At 46.6% G+C, this 14,330-nt stretch overlaps 1 pseudogene; it reads right to left on the bottom strand.

Moving 5' to 3' along the window:
* Positions 1–10,750, bottom strand: part of LOC135235328 (ephrin type-A receptor 2-like) — a 37,645-nt pseudogene extending 26,895 nt beyond the window's left edge.
* Between the last annotated feature and the right edge of the window lie 3,580 nt (positions 10,751–14,330).

Here is a 14,330-nt window from a genome sequence, read left to right as displayed (position 1 = left end):
CTGAATTACCTCCTGACACTCCCTTCTTCACCCTAGTATCCACCCACAGAATTCCTGAGCCCTGAGAAGGAATTTGGCGGTAGGTACGAAGGTGACACATTTCAGCGCCTGTGTACTTAGCCTCGCTCGCTCAAACACGACGCCGCTACACGACCCATCTTTCAAACTGCCCCCCCCCCCCTCCACCGCCCAGCCCCACCTCCCCCAAATGCACTGGAATCATTGCATTACATTTGTTTGGCAGAGGCTTTCATCCAAAGCGACGTACAATAAGTGCATAACAAAAAGGTCATTGGAACAACTACAAATCACATCCAAAATCCAGGAATCAAGGAAAATTCTTCCTGATGATCTGATGGCTAAGCCCTCCACATGTTTAAAGAATCCGTCCGTTTACACACATCATCCTCTCCTGTTCCTGTGCTCCAGAATTCATAAATACACACCTGCAAGCCCCAATTCGCCAAACGAAATTAAACAAAAGACTTGCTATGAAACTGACATTATTTCAAGTACTACTATTTAAAGTCTCGGTTTTTCCATCGAGTCAATGCCCTCCGGACAGCACAGTGGTGCGGTTCAGCCATCAAGCTAGCTAGCGGTAGTTTGTGTCATTAGTGCAGTGCAGTTTCCACTCCAGCTGCATTTAAGGCCAAAGCTCGCAGAAAACCCCGGAGGGAAGTTACGCGAAAATTAGAGTAAAAGATTTACCTTTTTAGCGCGCAAAGCTCGTTATTATTACGTCAGGCATTTTTCCAGCCTCTTAGTCAGGAATTCTCGGTAAATGAGAACCTGGAGTAAAAGGAAGAGTGAGTCACGAAACAATAAAGAAATCTGATCACTTACAAATGCCATATTCATTAATTCCTCCTACTCTACACTCCACAAGGAAAAAAAAAAATTGGTTCCAAAAGGCTCCTCCGAGACTCCATAGACTAGGAACCCTAGCTAGCTCAAGCGTTCTTTGTCGGGCAAAACGGTTGGTCTGGGAGCTCTCAAACTTTTCACACTGACCATACAGGGTTCCATAATGAACTGAACATAAAGTTTCCCTATGAAGGCAAGAACCTTGTTTTTTCTTTCTTTTTTTTTTGAGTGTACTATAAATTTTCTTGTGGCCCCCATACCTTTGACCCTCCATTCGTTCTACCGTTCCTTGCCTCATTCCCCCTGTCTGTCTCACTCAATCTCATGCCTGTAGTAACTTTATCCAGGGGCCAGCGCATACAGACATCTTACAGAGTATGGCTCAAATGCAATCTAACCACAGAGTGCCTTTCCTTCAACCTTCAGTGGCAAAGTCAAGCAAGGGGGGGGGGCCGTTCTATTCCTGTTGACTTATTAGATTGGAAGTCACGGTAACTCACGGCAAATATTTAGTAATACTTGTTTAAATACTAATAAAAGAGGCAGAACGTGTTTTTTTCTGTTCTCGTGATCTTAAGAGGACTTCGAGAAAACATACGTGAGGAAATATCTGACATCACGAAATGTTTCTAGCATACAGGCCCCTCGTTGTCCATTCCATCCTTACACTAAAACATGCCCTCACTGGTATAGTACAGTCTTCCGTAGGTCTAATCCTGTCATATTTAGGCTATGACACCTCGCTCACAGCTGACAGACGTCAGACGCGTTTAAAGGCAGTGTCTCCCTCAGATTTTCTTGTACAAGTAACAATTTCCCTTCCTTCCCACTTCCTGCAATTTCATATTTTAACCGTAACTATGACCCTCCCATTCAAGCGGAATTTAGAGTTTTTAAGTGTTCTTCTAGACCTCCCAGCATCGAGTCACCTTCCAGAGACAAACGCCGGGTTGAACGAATCCATGTTAATTTACACGGTAATGAACGCAGTTTCTATGCAGAACAGTTTCCTAAATAGTTCCACTAGGCCTGTGTGAAAAGGGACGGTTGATGTTTTACTAGAAGCGCAAAAATCCAGACCCCACCGAAGCGGCCAAAAAGCAAAATGTAGACGTCGAATAACGGTGCCAACACAGCAGCTGATTTCTGGGAGTTTGTTTTTTTTTTTTTTTTCCCCAGATGTGAGAATTGTGGTATCAGAACATAGCAGAGGATAGAGAGAGAGACTATCTCAGAGCTAAAAAGAGAGGAGCGATTGAGGGGGGGGGAGGAGAAGGAGGAGAAGAGAGAGAGAGAGAGGGGTAAATGGAGAAAAGCCAGCACTTATATGCCTCATAAACGCACGCCCAAGTCCATTACCGCCCGGCTACTCACTCACCACCCACCACACCAGCACAGCCGTCAAGTCACTGAGTCACCCATAGCACTGACCCACAGGCTCGCAACAGGCCATTAGCGCATAGCAAGACCCCTGTCTCCTAACTGAACAGAGTAACCCTTCAAAGGAAACACCAATGCCCAAATCTATCTTTAACCCCTCTCTCTCTCGCTCAATTCAATTCAATTCAAAATGCTCTCTCTCTCTCACCCTCTCTCTCCCTCTCCCTCCCTCTCCCTCTCTCTCTCTCTCACTCCTCTCTCCCAACCTATCTCTCTCCCTCCCTCCCTCAATACACATTCTCACTCTACCCACTCGCTCTAATCTCCCGGGCCTTGTGGGGCCACGTTCTCGACTTTGTCCCCCCAGTCCGGCTGTAAAACATTAAAGGAAAGCCGTCGCCTCGGCGACGGTCAGGATACGACCACACCTGTCACCCGGAGTCACACCGGGGCAGTTTGAGGACTGCACCCTCAACCGTCCCGCTGGCTCGGTTCCTCACTAACGGCGTGGTATCAGTTCTAACCCCAACCCGAACCCGAACCCAGGGGGAGGACACAGCAGACCCAGTGCTGAAGCCGTCGGGCTTAACTCACAAGCCACAGGATGTTGCCCTCACTGGTAGTCAATATGCAAAAGCACACTGGCCTGGTTACACCAAGATTAGTAATGAGTCAAACAACTATGTCCTGGGAGTGTTGTTTTTTTCGCTACAACAATTGGGCTTATTTGCACACACAGATAAGGTTTATATTGATAGATTACAGTGTTATTATATATGACATTAAATTTTGGCATTTAGCAAACAATCTTAGCCAAAGCGACTTACACAGATCACACTTCTACAAACATATAATGCATTTGTAGAGCTGGGTATTATCTCAAGCCAAGTCACAAAGCTACACACATTCATAAAAAAAATAAAAAAAACTGGAATATTCAAGTCGCCAACTGAATTTTTTTGGTATGTGCCTGTGGCTGTGGTTTCGAACCGTAGCGACGGGGCATGTGCCGCTAGCTGTGTGTGAGGGAGCGAGGCGCAGAAAATGGCCGTCGGCGCGGTCGCCCGTAAGCATAAGCGTTTCTTTGGCGCGCGTCACGTGCCGCCAGCTCCTTACGCGTAGCGTCGCGCGCGGTTGTGTAACTCCGAAAGCGCCCGCAAGGAAGGGTGTTGCACGGCAACGCTTAAATGTGTCAGCGCTGGCGGTGAGTCACCAGAAGCGGGGGCTACACATCTGTACCTGCGTTACCTCACTGCACCAAAAAAAAAGACAAAAAAAAAACCTGTCGTGACAAGTGTTTCAGTCTTGTAATGAGAACTTAAAACCGTTTTTTCTCTTAAGTCTTAAGTTTATGCTTGTCAAGTGAAACTGTCTTACCCCACTGGCAAATCTTTTAGTCTTATTTAGAAAAAAAAATGTAACAGAAATAAGATTTTAAGTTTAAATATAAGACTAAACTCCCAAGGGTTTTTTGTTTTTTTTGCAGCGCTGTGCCCGTTTATTACATTACAGGCATTTAGCAGACGCTCTTATCCAGAGCGACTTGCACAACTTTTACATAGCATTTACATTGTATATTTCCTTTTTCATATCATTCCTCCACTGACTCCAGGACTGTCTGAACTCTCTCTCTGTCTCTGTCTGTGTCTGTGTCTGTCTCTCTCTCTCTCTCTCTCCTTCCTGAGCCCCTCTGAGCTGTAGTAGTGCTGGTGTTACACTGGGCTGCTCCCTATGGAACCCCTTAGCCCTGTATAAGCTCTGAGGCTCCCCAATAAAGCCAGCTGGAATGCACAAGGGCAAAGAACACACCAGTAACCCCCGGCATAAAGCCACTGCTCCTCACTCTCTGCATAGCCCAGCTGTCTCTCACTCTCTCACTCACACTCTCTCCACTTCACTCACTCTCTCACTCTCTCACTGAAAGGTAATATTGCGCATGGCATGGTGAGGGGGGTTGGGGTGCTACTCATTCTATGAGTGTCTGAGAGGCTTTCACACGAAACTCAAGCATTAGCGTAGAGTGGATCGCTAGCATGTGTGTGTTTACATCTGCCTGTGCGTGCGTTTGTGTGTGTGGGTGTGAGAGGGGGGGAGAGTGTGCGTGTGTGTGTGTGAGAGAGGGAGAGAGTTTGCGAAAGAGAGACAGTGTGTGTGTGTGTGTGTGTGTGTGTGTGTGAGAAAGAGTGAGACAGTGTGTGTGTGTATTCGCATGAGCATGCATGCTTTCTGCTACTCGTCTCAGCAGGACAAGCCAGCTGCAGGTAAACGCTGCTGCACTCAGACGCAGCTCCAGCTGCAGCGGGAACAGCTCCTGACGGGCCTCAACACGCCCCAGCACTAGAATCACGCGCAGCGCACCGATGTCGAGCCCTGAGCTCTCATGTACCACGAGAGCGAGGCGAGGCGAGGCAGAGGACATGTCGGGGGCATGCCCAAAAAAAGCCTTAACAGTGCAAGGAAAGCTAATGAGGAACAGCACTGGGTATGGTTTCCCTCAGGGGCGGTGGCGCAGCATAATGGCTGAGGACACTGGCCTCGTAACATAAAGGTTGCAGGTTCGATTCCACTTTAACCACCTTCACAGCTTGTCGACGGCACGCGAACGCAGCACTGTCACGCTCAGAAGAACACAATGTCACATTACACATTACTCAAATGCGGCTACTTTGTCAGGAAAATAAGATCGGGTCTCCTCCATTTCCCCCCAAAACTTCGGGGAATTCTTTTAACCGTCTACAAAACGTAAGCCTTAGTCATCACCCTTTCCGAATCAATTTTCATACAGCACAATATTTTCATACGCCACTTTAAGATTTGCAGGATCAAGTCAGGCAGCCCCCCCCCCTTACAGCCTGTATCGATGACGCTAGAACAGACAGACAAGCTCACGACTGACACAGCCTGGCGGCCGACTGCAACATGGACCCAAGATTCACCAACGGCCTCGAACCCCAGTCTGCACTGGCACTGACCCACGGGCACCGCCCCAACTCCCCCATCCACCGCGCAGTAAACAAGGACCCAAGACCCTCTCCTACCTTGGCAAGCATCGCCGATGGCCTCGAACCCGGGTTTGCACTGGCACTGGCCCACGGGCACCACCCACTCGCCGTCCACGGTGCAGTAGATGCGCGGCCTGTCCTGGCTGACGGCGTTCTCCACGCACGCCCCGGCGACCTCGCGCAGGGCCTGGCTCTCCACGCCGCCCGCGCCGCCGCCGCCGCCGCCCACTCCGCCCACTCCGGCCCCGCCCCCGGCCGCGGTCTCGGGGAAGGCGGCCAGGCTCTGCACGGTGGCGGGGCACACCTTGTAGTACACGCGCACGGACAGGAGCGCCACGCAGGCGCCGATGTCCTGGAAGGCCAGGTAGAAGCCCTTCTGCGACAGCGGGCCCACCGTCCGCGTCTCGGCGTTGACCCGCAGCTCTGCGTCGGCCGTCACCTCGTCGGGCGCGATGGTGGCCACCTTGCGGAACTGCGTCTTGTGGAAGCTGGTGCCCACGTCGGCGTCGGCCTCGGCGTAGTGCAGGTTGAAGGTCTCCTTGCAGGTGAGCGAGGCGCCGTCGAAGGAGCCGCAGTCGCGCACCACGAAGCCCATCTCCACGGAGACGCGCGCCGCCGCCGCCGGCCGCTGGATGAAGGTGGTGCGCAGCCAGTTGTCCTGCTCGCCCCCCTCCACCTTGCACACCGAGTAGGTGTAGAGCTGGGAGCCGTTCACCACCCGCTGGGTGATCTCCCACTGCGGGCACAGGGAGGGAGAGAGAGTGATAGAGAGAGAGAGAGAGAGGGGGAGAGGGAGAGAGAGAGAGTGAGAGGGAGAGGGAGAGAGGGAGTGAGAGGGAGAGGGAGAGAGGGAGAGAGAGAGACCGCCATGTTACCACCTGGTCTATGGTCAGACCGTAACAGAGTGAATGAAAAGGGGTTCTAACACTCCATTAGAGAAAAGGAAGGCAAGCAAGAGCAGCCATTTTGCAGTTAAGGAAGCGGAGGGCCGAAGATGTTGCGTACGGAACGCAGACAGAGGGCTATCGTTCGTTTTTTAATGCCTCTCTGAACGCAGACATTACAGGTCTTCGTAGGCCGCAGGCATCTGCCACCTGCTGCTCTCATTGTGGTTCCAGTATTTCGCAGCCGTATGGAAACCGCGTCAGTGCCGACTGTAATTCACAGCCTTATGCAAACCGCGTCAGAGCTAGCGCTGCTGCTGCTGCTGCCGCCGCTGCTCCAGTTCCCGCTCCTACAGAAGCACGTCCGGTGAAGCCCCTAGCGCACGCGTATGTGTGTGTGTGTGTGTGTGTGTGTGTGTGCGAGCATTAGTGCGCTGAAAAAGCACTCCCGAGTTACAGTGCGGAATGGGGGTTCAGTGGGTGGGCCTCCCAACGCGCGCCGGCACACGTGGGGGGGGGGGGGGAACAGACGCTAGCCGTCGCGCGCACGCAACCAGGAGCGAATGGCGGCGTAAAACACACACACGGCGCTTAAAATCCTCACACTGGCTTTTAAAAGGGTTTAATAAGAGCACTTTAAAAGCAGGGCAGTAAAAACAGCAACAAGTAAAGCTAGCATGAAAGGAACACATGAAGACCTCCCATCCCCCGACCCCACAACCCCCCACCCAAATTTCAGCAGCAAGGAACGAGACTTGTGCGCTCAACTGTTTGCAAAATGAATCTCAATATCTGTCATAACAAATTATAAGAATGTCCCCATTCTTATTACTTTATGCACATTTAAAAAAAACTATGTGGCAAAGAGGCAAATGTGATTGTGTCAGATAGGAAGCGTGAAACATGTGTGGACATCTGTTAAGTGTAAAATGTCAAGGTGCATCAAGGTCACAGGTGTCAAACTCCAGCCCTGGGGGGGGGGGGTCACGGTCCGGGAGGGCCAGCTGGTTTTTGGGATGTTCTCAGCACAAGTGTGTCATTTAAAGTTATTGATTGGCTGAGGAGCACACCTTGTTCTCAAGGCCTTAAGTGGCAGCTGATTGAAAGGAACACACAAAAATCCGCAGACACAGCGGCCCCCTTGGGATTAAGTTTGACACCCCTGATCTGGGTGGACCAGGCATTAGGTCAATTTCACTACTGCTTAAAAGAAGAAAAAACACTGTTGTGACACTAATACTGCAGAGAAATCCTCAACTTTCAAATGAACCAATAAGTCCACATGGTTTGATTTTTTTTTTTTTTCTCAAAATTTTCCTCATACCATCACATCAGAGATAACCCCGTTTTGAGTAAAAGCAAGTCTAAAAGGTGAACAAAACAGAAACCACTGATAAAACTTGAAATTTAAGACCGATCTCTCTGCTGAGCTTCTGTACAACTCTCACAACTCTCTTCCTGGGTACTAGCACACAGCTTAAGAGCCTGTTTCCTTCTGTTCCGCAGAGCACTTCGGTACGTGCTCGCAACTCCAGTCAATATTGACAGTGCTGAGAGTTCCCAGAGGGCCGTCTTTTCAAAAAGTTTCAAGCGGGCCACTGCTCTCAACCTTCGACCAGGACAAATGGAAGCAGCCACGGAAGAACGGCAGTTAAGAATAAACAGAGATCATACTCAATAAAATTACAGTGTACTTTCACAATAATCCCAACTGGCTGCTACTTATCCAAGTTTCCAAAACCAAATGATAGAGAGGTCAGCGAGAAGAAGAAAAATTTAAATAGCGCCGCTGATTGTAATGATATGGTTCTTCTGCTAATACATAAATAAATGTGAATATCATGCATACGGCCAGAGAACAAACTAAAGGGACGTTTATTTAAATAATATGACAATAAATCTTTACGTCTTTAAATATTTACCCTTCTCTACGAAACCGGCCGTACGAGGTACATCATTAAAATAACATCTCGCAAGATGCAGCATTTACTCCTAACTTTAAATGTTAATTACACCCTTGGCTGTGCCGTTTTAAAGACAGAGCTTCAACCACATGAAACCACAAGTATTCCAAACTCAGCAAGCTGCAATTTGCCCCAGTCTTCCCATACAGCGGTCCAGTCATGCCCTGCGATGAAACCCAGCACCTGAACAACTGCCATTATTTTCCGTTAAAGTACACCCACGAGAGCCATCAGATCGCCCATTTCAAAATATGAACATCTGTATTTCTACAATGTCCACTTCACCAATGAAAAACGCATATTAATAATGTTTGGAGTAACACTTTTAGATAACAGATAACCACATTGAAGATACATGGAGCCAAGCAGAGATCGTTGTATTTATCTACAAAGCAATTACCATCAGACTGACAACAGTAAAAGCGAGAAGGGGTGTTTGATAACTGAATCCAATGGAAAGTGTGTGGTTGGACTCGTCAGGCGCTCAGCAAATATATTGGTCTCACAATAGTATGAAGTAAAAAAAATTTGCCTACACTCAGCCCAACATTTTACCCGAGTTTATGTTTTTTTTTTACAGAACTTACAGCGAGCAGCAAATACAGGACAAATAAAACATGGCAAGGTAAATGAGACCGGTCCCACGTCATCACATTTAATCAACTCAGACAACTTTTATGAGTCCAGCAGGCGCCAGATGTATACTCTATTAGAGTGAAAAGCACTGTATCGGAGTCGGATTCGCTGTGTGTGACACTTACCCCGTCGTTATAAGGGGATGTAAGCCACCCCAGCTCCCCTCGTGCGGCCCTCATGTCTAGCAGGACCTCTGTGAGCAAAAGAAAAGATAATTTTGTTTATCTGAATTCTGGACATAGAAATCCTCAGCATCAAGTTACGTCGTACCCTATCGTCCATGCTAGGTCATACAGAAACCACATCAAAACAGTCAACAAAATGTTGCAATCATCACATTTCCTCGAAAAGACACGATGATTGTAATAATACTAGTTACACGTTTAAAGCCATGGCTTTGGCGTTAAAGCCGTAGCATATGGTTTTGGCTACTTGAAAACTCAAAGTAAAAATGCAAGCTGCCAGTGTAAACCAAGTCGGTAAGCTCAACCTTTTGTGCTTTGTAAACCACCAGCAAAAAAGATCCTTTAAAAACGTAGCCTATTCATTACATGCTATGGCATAATATTGTTGTGCTGCAGACATTTATTTGGATCACGTAATACAAGATGATTAAAGGAGAGAGAACTAAATCCATTTTCACGCTAAATATATAGGGGCCCTTTCGTCCGCCTGCAAAAAATAAGGACCTCCACCAGAATTAAAGCCCTTGCTTGCTCGACTAATAAACCGCTCAGCAAGTAAAACAGATTCTCCGATTTCATCTGTAATTACTGCGTATCGCTATCATTTTAACATAAGCAACGATCGAATCCCTCTTTCCTACAATGTCGCTAATGTGTTTAATGTATTTATTACACTCCGCGAGAGACGGCGGAACGGTTCTGTGAAATGCTTTGAAAGGAGACACGCGTTGGGTGCGCGCGACAGATCAATGCAATGTAATGAACCATAGTCGGTCGTTAGCCGACTGAGCTAACACGTGAAATTGGGTTCATTTTTTATTGTGTCAAAGCTGAGACTGGTGCGGCAATGATATGGCCCATGTAAAGTTGTTGCTCTTAAAAATAGTACATTTAAATGTTTTTAAGTGTTTGCGCGCGCGTGCCTGCGCTGTGAGTGGAAATAGGCTACTGACGAAACTTGGGCATGTTTTATCATGACTCTATGAGCGTCCGTTTGTTGAAATGAAGTTTTACCACTATCCATGGCTCAAAGCTGCAATCCTGGGAGAGTAGCCCGTCTGTATGCATTTGTTACAATGTTGTCGGTACAGCAATAACCGATTCGCCTACAAATATATGTTATAATTTGCCTTTTGCCTTTTCTTTCGTATTCAGTAGTAGCCTGCTGTGGGAATTTTTGAATAGTTCAATAAGAACTACTCATTTTAAAAAGCAACACCTGCTAAACGTTAAATACCTGATTATTTTCCCGAGTAGCCATCTTTTGTGTCCATAACCAGATTATTTACGAACATTTTAACTTCTAATGTTTTTTTACCCGATCTTCAGTAATACGAGTGAAATATAGAGGGGTGCGAATTGTGTTCATCCCCGCACATGCATTCGATAATGCACTAAACTAGACGAGATTCATGTTGTCTTACAATTTGAATTTAGTAAGTAAAGAAAATAGGGAAAAATAAAGATTTTGTCATGTCTACAAAGTTCAATTTTCAGTTTTCATTTAGTAATGGATTTACATATACAGAGCATACTACGCAACCATTTTAGTCCTTCCTCCGTATATTTCTACGAACATGTGAGGTAGCAAGAACGTGGATATAAGTTCCAAAAGGCACTTTTTTGTAATTAAACAACGATTGTACTTACCCTCTTTGGTCTGTTCGCTAATAAATACACTGTTAATAAATACGAATAAAAAGAAATAGCATTTAATCCCAAGAAAATCCATTTTCGAAACTTTTGCTGGTACTTTTGGTATACCGAGAACTCCCACTGTAAAGTGCACTTGGGGCACTAAACATTGGTGCTCCTGGAGTCCCATTCAGGAATAGGCGGCGTCACCAGCCCCGCCTATTGGAATGCAATTGAAATGGGCAGTAGGCGGCGTTTTGGTGAAACAACGACTGCGCTGATCCCCCCCCCAATAACCCCTCTATTCATATGACTGACATAATCGATCGTGTCGATAACGTGAGCGCGATCACGTCCCTAAGAGACAACTATAACTATTATCAAAAGTTATACTCCGGTGCTTCTGTACAATGCTGTACAGGTTAATACAATAAGTTTATTCACACAACCTATCCATGCAACTATGCATAGAAGCTTGGTATATATTCTATGTATATATCCAATACATACCTGTATATAGCCTACACATACACCCCCCCCCCCCCAACACACACACACACACACACACACATACAGTCCACTTAAATAGATGTGTCAAAAAGAGTCACCTTCAAAATGTAGTAGAACTTACAAGTACCGATGCATGTCTCAGTGAGTCCTATAATCGAATCTTCAGCACAGTAAATAGTTCAGTGTTAAATTAACTCTTACAGAGTACATGTGGTCCCTATTGGAGTTAGAGTTCAGTTAACACTGGACATTTTACAGTGCAGATACAGGAGCTGAACATTGTGTTCAAATATAATTTCTTTTTTTATTTGCTTCCTAGTGGTCTGTGAATAAGTTTGATCCCTTTTCAGTAGAATTTAGCACCCAAACACCCTTTAAATATTTTACATCAGAAGCCCCAGACCAACAGAGGATAGCGCATCGACCAGGACCGTGATTCACACGGGGAATTGGTATAACCACTAAAATTGGGGAGGAAATGTGTGAAAAACGGCAAAAAAAAAAAAAAAAAAGTATTTCACATCAGAAGTAGCGATCGATACTGTGCTCAGTCGGGTCCTTTCAGCAGCCATCTTGTAGCTCCGGTGGAATAAGTCTGTAGAATAAGTCTTTAAACAAAGGCCTGACTCTTTCCATTACATTACATTTATTTGGCAGACGCTTTTATCCAAAGCGACTTAAAATAAGTGCGTACCAAAGGTCATTGGAACAACTAGGAAACACAGGTCCGATAGGGTACAATACTTTTTGTACCCTATTTTGTACAGTTATTCATAGCCATGAACACGTTAGGTCCAGTCCACACGGTGAACATTACTCTGATTTAAGCTATGCTAAGTAAAACTAGGGGGCATACTTTCCCACGTGTCCCTGTGTTCTCACGCCTGCATTGTGTGGCTCCCCCCATTAAAATACAGTGAGCCATTCATAGTGCGTTTGGCTTGTGTCACGGCTGAGTGACAAGCTCCTGTGACACAGAAGGTGCTGGGTCTATCGCCCCCCCCCCCTACCCCCCCACCGGTCCACTGGAGCTCCAACCAGATCAGCGTCCCTCGGGCTTGGCTCACTTCCTGTTCCCTGGGGCACCGTGTCCACAAAAGAAACTCCACTCCAGGGGGGCTGGTTCCGGAGCTTCGGGGGTCACTGAATCTGTAAAAAAAAACCACCTCGTACGGCAGTAGGCACCATTGTCTTCACTACCGTGCCCCATCACTCTGTAGAGAGAGGAAACAACAATAACAACGACAACAACGAAACTTTTCAGAAGAGAGTTTGGGTGTTAAAATAAATTAACGCCGATGATTTTTTCTAATTCATTATCCTTTTAAGGTTTTCATTCAGCATACTATTTGTGGAAATGCTTTGATGGAGCAAGTGTGTTGTGCGCCTGTCATGTCACTAGAGTAAATCCAGCTGAACTGGAGAAGAACAGTGAGACAACAACACCTCAGCTGTTAGTTAATAAGTTACACACCACACACAAGTCAGGCAACAAACACCTATTGTTATTCCAATGAAAAAAATTGGTTTGAATTTGAGAGGGGAACCGGGGGGGGGGGGGGGGGGGAGCAGTGGGGAGAAGGGGAGGCTGGGTTTGCCCGGACACAGGTGTGTGCCGTCAGCAGAAGGGGGAACAGCAGGGCCTTTGTTGCCAACCTGCTGGTCCCTCCACGCACCGAACAGGTGTCGGCTAAAGCGGGGAAAAGGGGGCGCGCGGTATCTGTGTCTCCTTTGTGAATTTATCAATTAGCATTCCTTCATTGCATTCCAGCATGCTATACATGTAGCTGCTACACGTGTGTACAATGGCTGCTATACATTGCGTGGTGAAGCGAAGACTACAACGTCCTTTTTTTTGTGTTATATTCGCAGTCCGCGCTTTTATGCACGCATGCATATGAAACGTGTAATGTTGACATACGTGCATTTTTTTTTTGTCTGTTTATATTTGTGTGTCAGATATTAATATTTATGCGTGCTATTTGTTGTTGTGTCTTGTAATGTACTGGCTTGTCTGCGGCAGGGCCCCTCGGTCTCAGTTGGGACTTTCCTGCTTAAATAAAGGTTAAATAATAATAATAAGTGAAATAAACCGTGGTCACACGCTGCATTGTAAATATTTGAATAGGTCGGGGCGGAAAGACTTGGAGCGAGAGAGAGAGAAATTCCTGCAGTCATTCTTGCGACTAGTCCAGTGGACAGGCAGAATTTCCGGCATCTCTGAAACAATTCGATATTTTCTTGGCGTGTTTTTTTTTCTTTTTTTCTCGAACCTCCACAGCACTTCCTCCCGGTGACCTCAGCTTTCCCGTTGCAGCTTCCGCAGTTCCACTTCCTCTTCCTGTCCTCCTGTTTTTCTGCTCTGCTTGTCTCGTGATTATCCGGAGGTATGACTCCGGTTTTATGTGGAGGGGAGGAAAATTAAAACTGATTAAGAGAACGCGCTCATACATACCCAGGAAGGGCCGACTCCAAACAGTTGCAGGCTTTGAACAAAGTCTTCTTTGTAGGCCCCCTTTAGAGTTACATCCTACCCACGACCAGCCCTTCTGCTAAATTGACCTTTCAGGTCAGGTTTTTGTTTCTTTTTTCCAATACCAGACAGGTAACCTGGTTCAGTGACTGGCCCCATAGTACAATCAGTGTCCAAGGCTTCACCATAAGCTCCTGAGATTCGGCAGAAAAAAAGTGAAGTATTTACTTAGTGTCTTGACATTAGATGACAAAACACGTTGCTGTGAAAATATTTTCAAAAAATATTATTCATTTAATTTTTATTGAATGTGCTATGTAGTGAAGGTTTCAGCACAGTAGAATATGTGGTTCTTGAGAATAAAGACTTACACACTCCTGCACACTACAGGGGGGACAAAACATGAATTGGTGGGTCTTTGGAGGATAAGAGAGACAGTTAAAAAACAAATGTGCTTTAAGGGGGCATCTGTTGTGGTCTACCAAATACTGTACTAGGTTACTGTATCCCTTGTGGCCTACCAAATACTGTACTAGGTTACTGTATCCCTTGTGGCCTACCAAATACTGTACTAGGTTACTGTATCCCTTGTGGCCTACTAAATACTGTACTGGGTTACAGCACTTTCATTTACTGCATGCATGATTTGTGTGTATTCATGTGTGTGTACGACAGAGCGAGAGTGAACGGCAACGTGTGTCCGTCCGCGTGCGTCCGCGTGTGTCCACGCGTGCAGAAGCTGTCGACGTCTGTCTGCCTGCGCGTCTGTCTGTCTCTCTGCGGGGTGAAGAGAA

The sequence above is a fragment of the Anguilla rostrata genome, chromosome 11, assembly GCF_018555375.3.
Source record: "Anguilla rostrata isolate EN2019 chromosome 11, ASM1855537v3, whole genome shotgun sequence".
Taxonomy (NCBI): domain Eukaryota; kingdom Metazoa; phylum Chordata; class Actinopteri; order Anguilliformes; family Anguillidae; genus Anguilla; species Anguilla rostrata.
The sequence above is the reverse complement of the archived record's forward strand: the minus strand, read 5'-3'. Positions and strand labels throughout refer to the sequence as shown.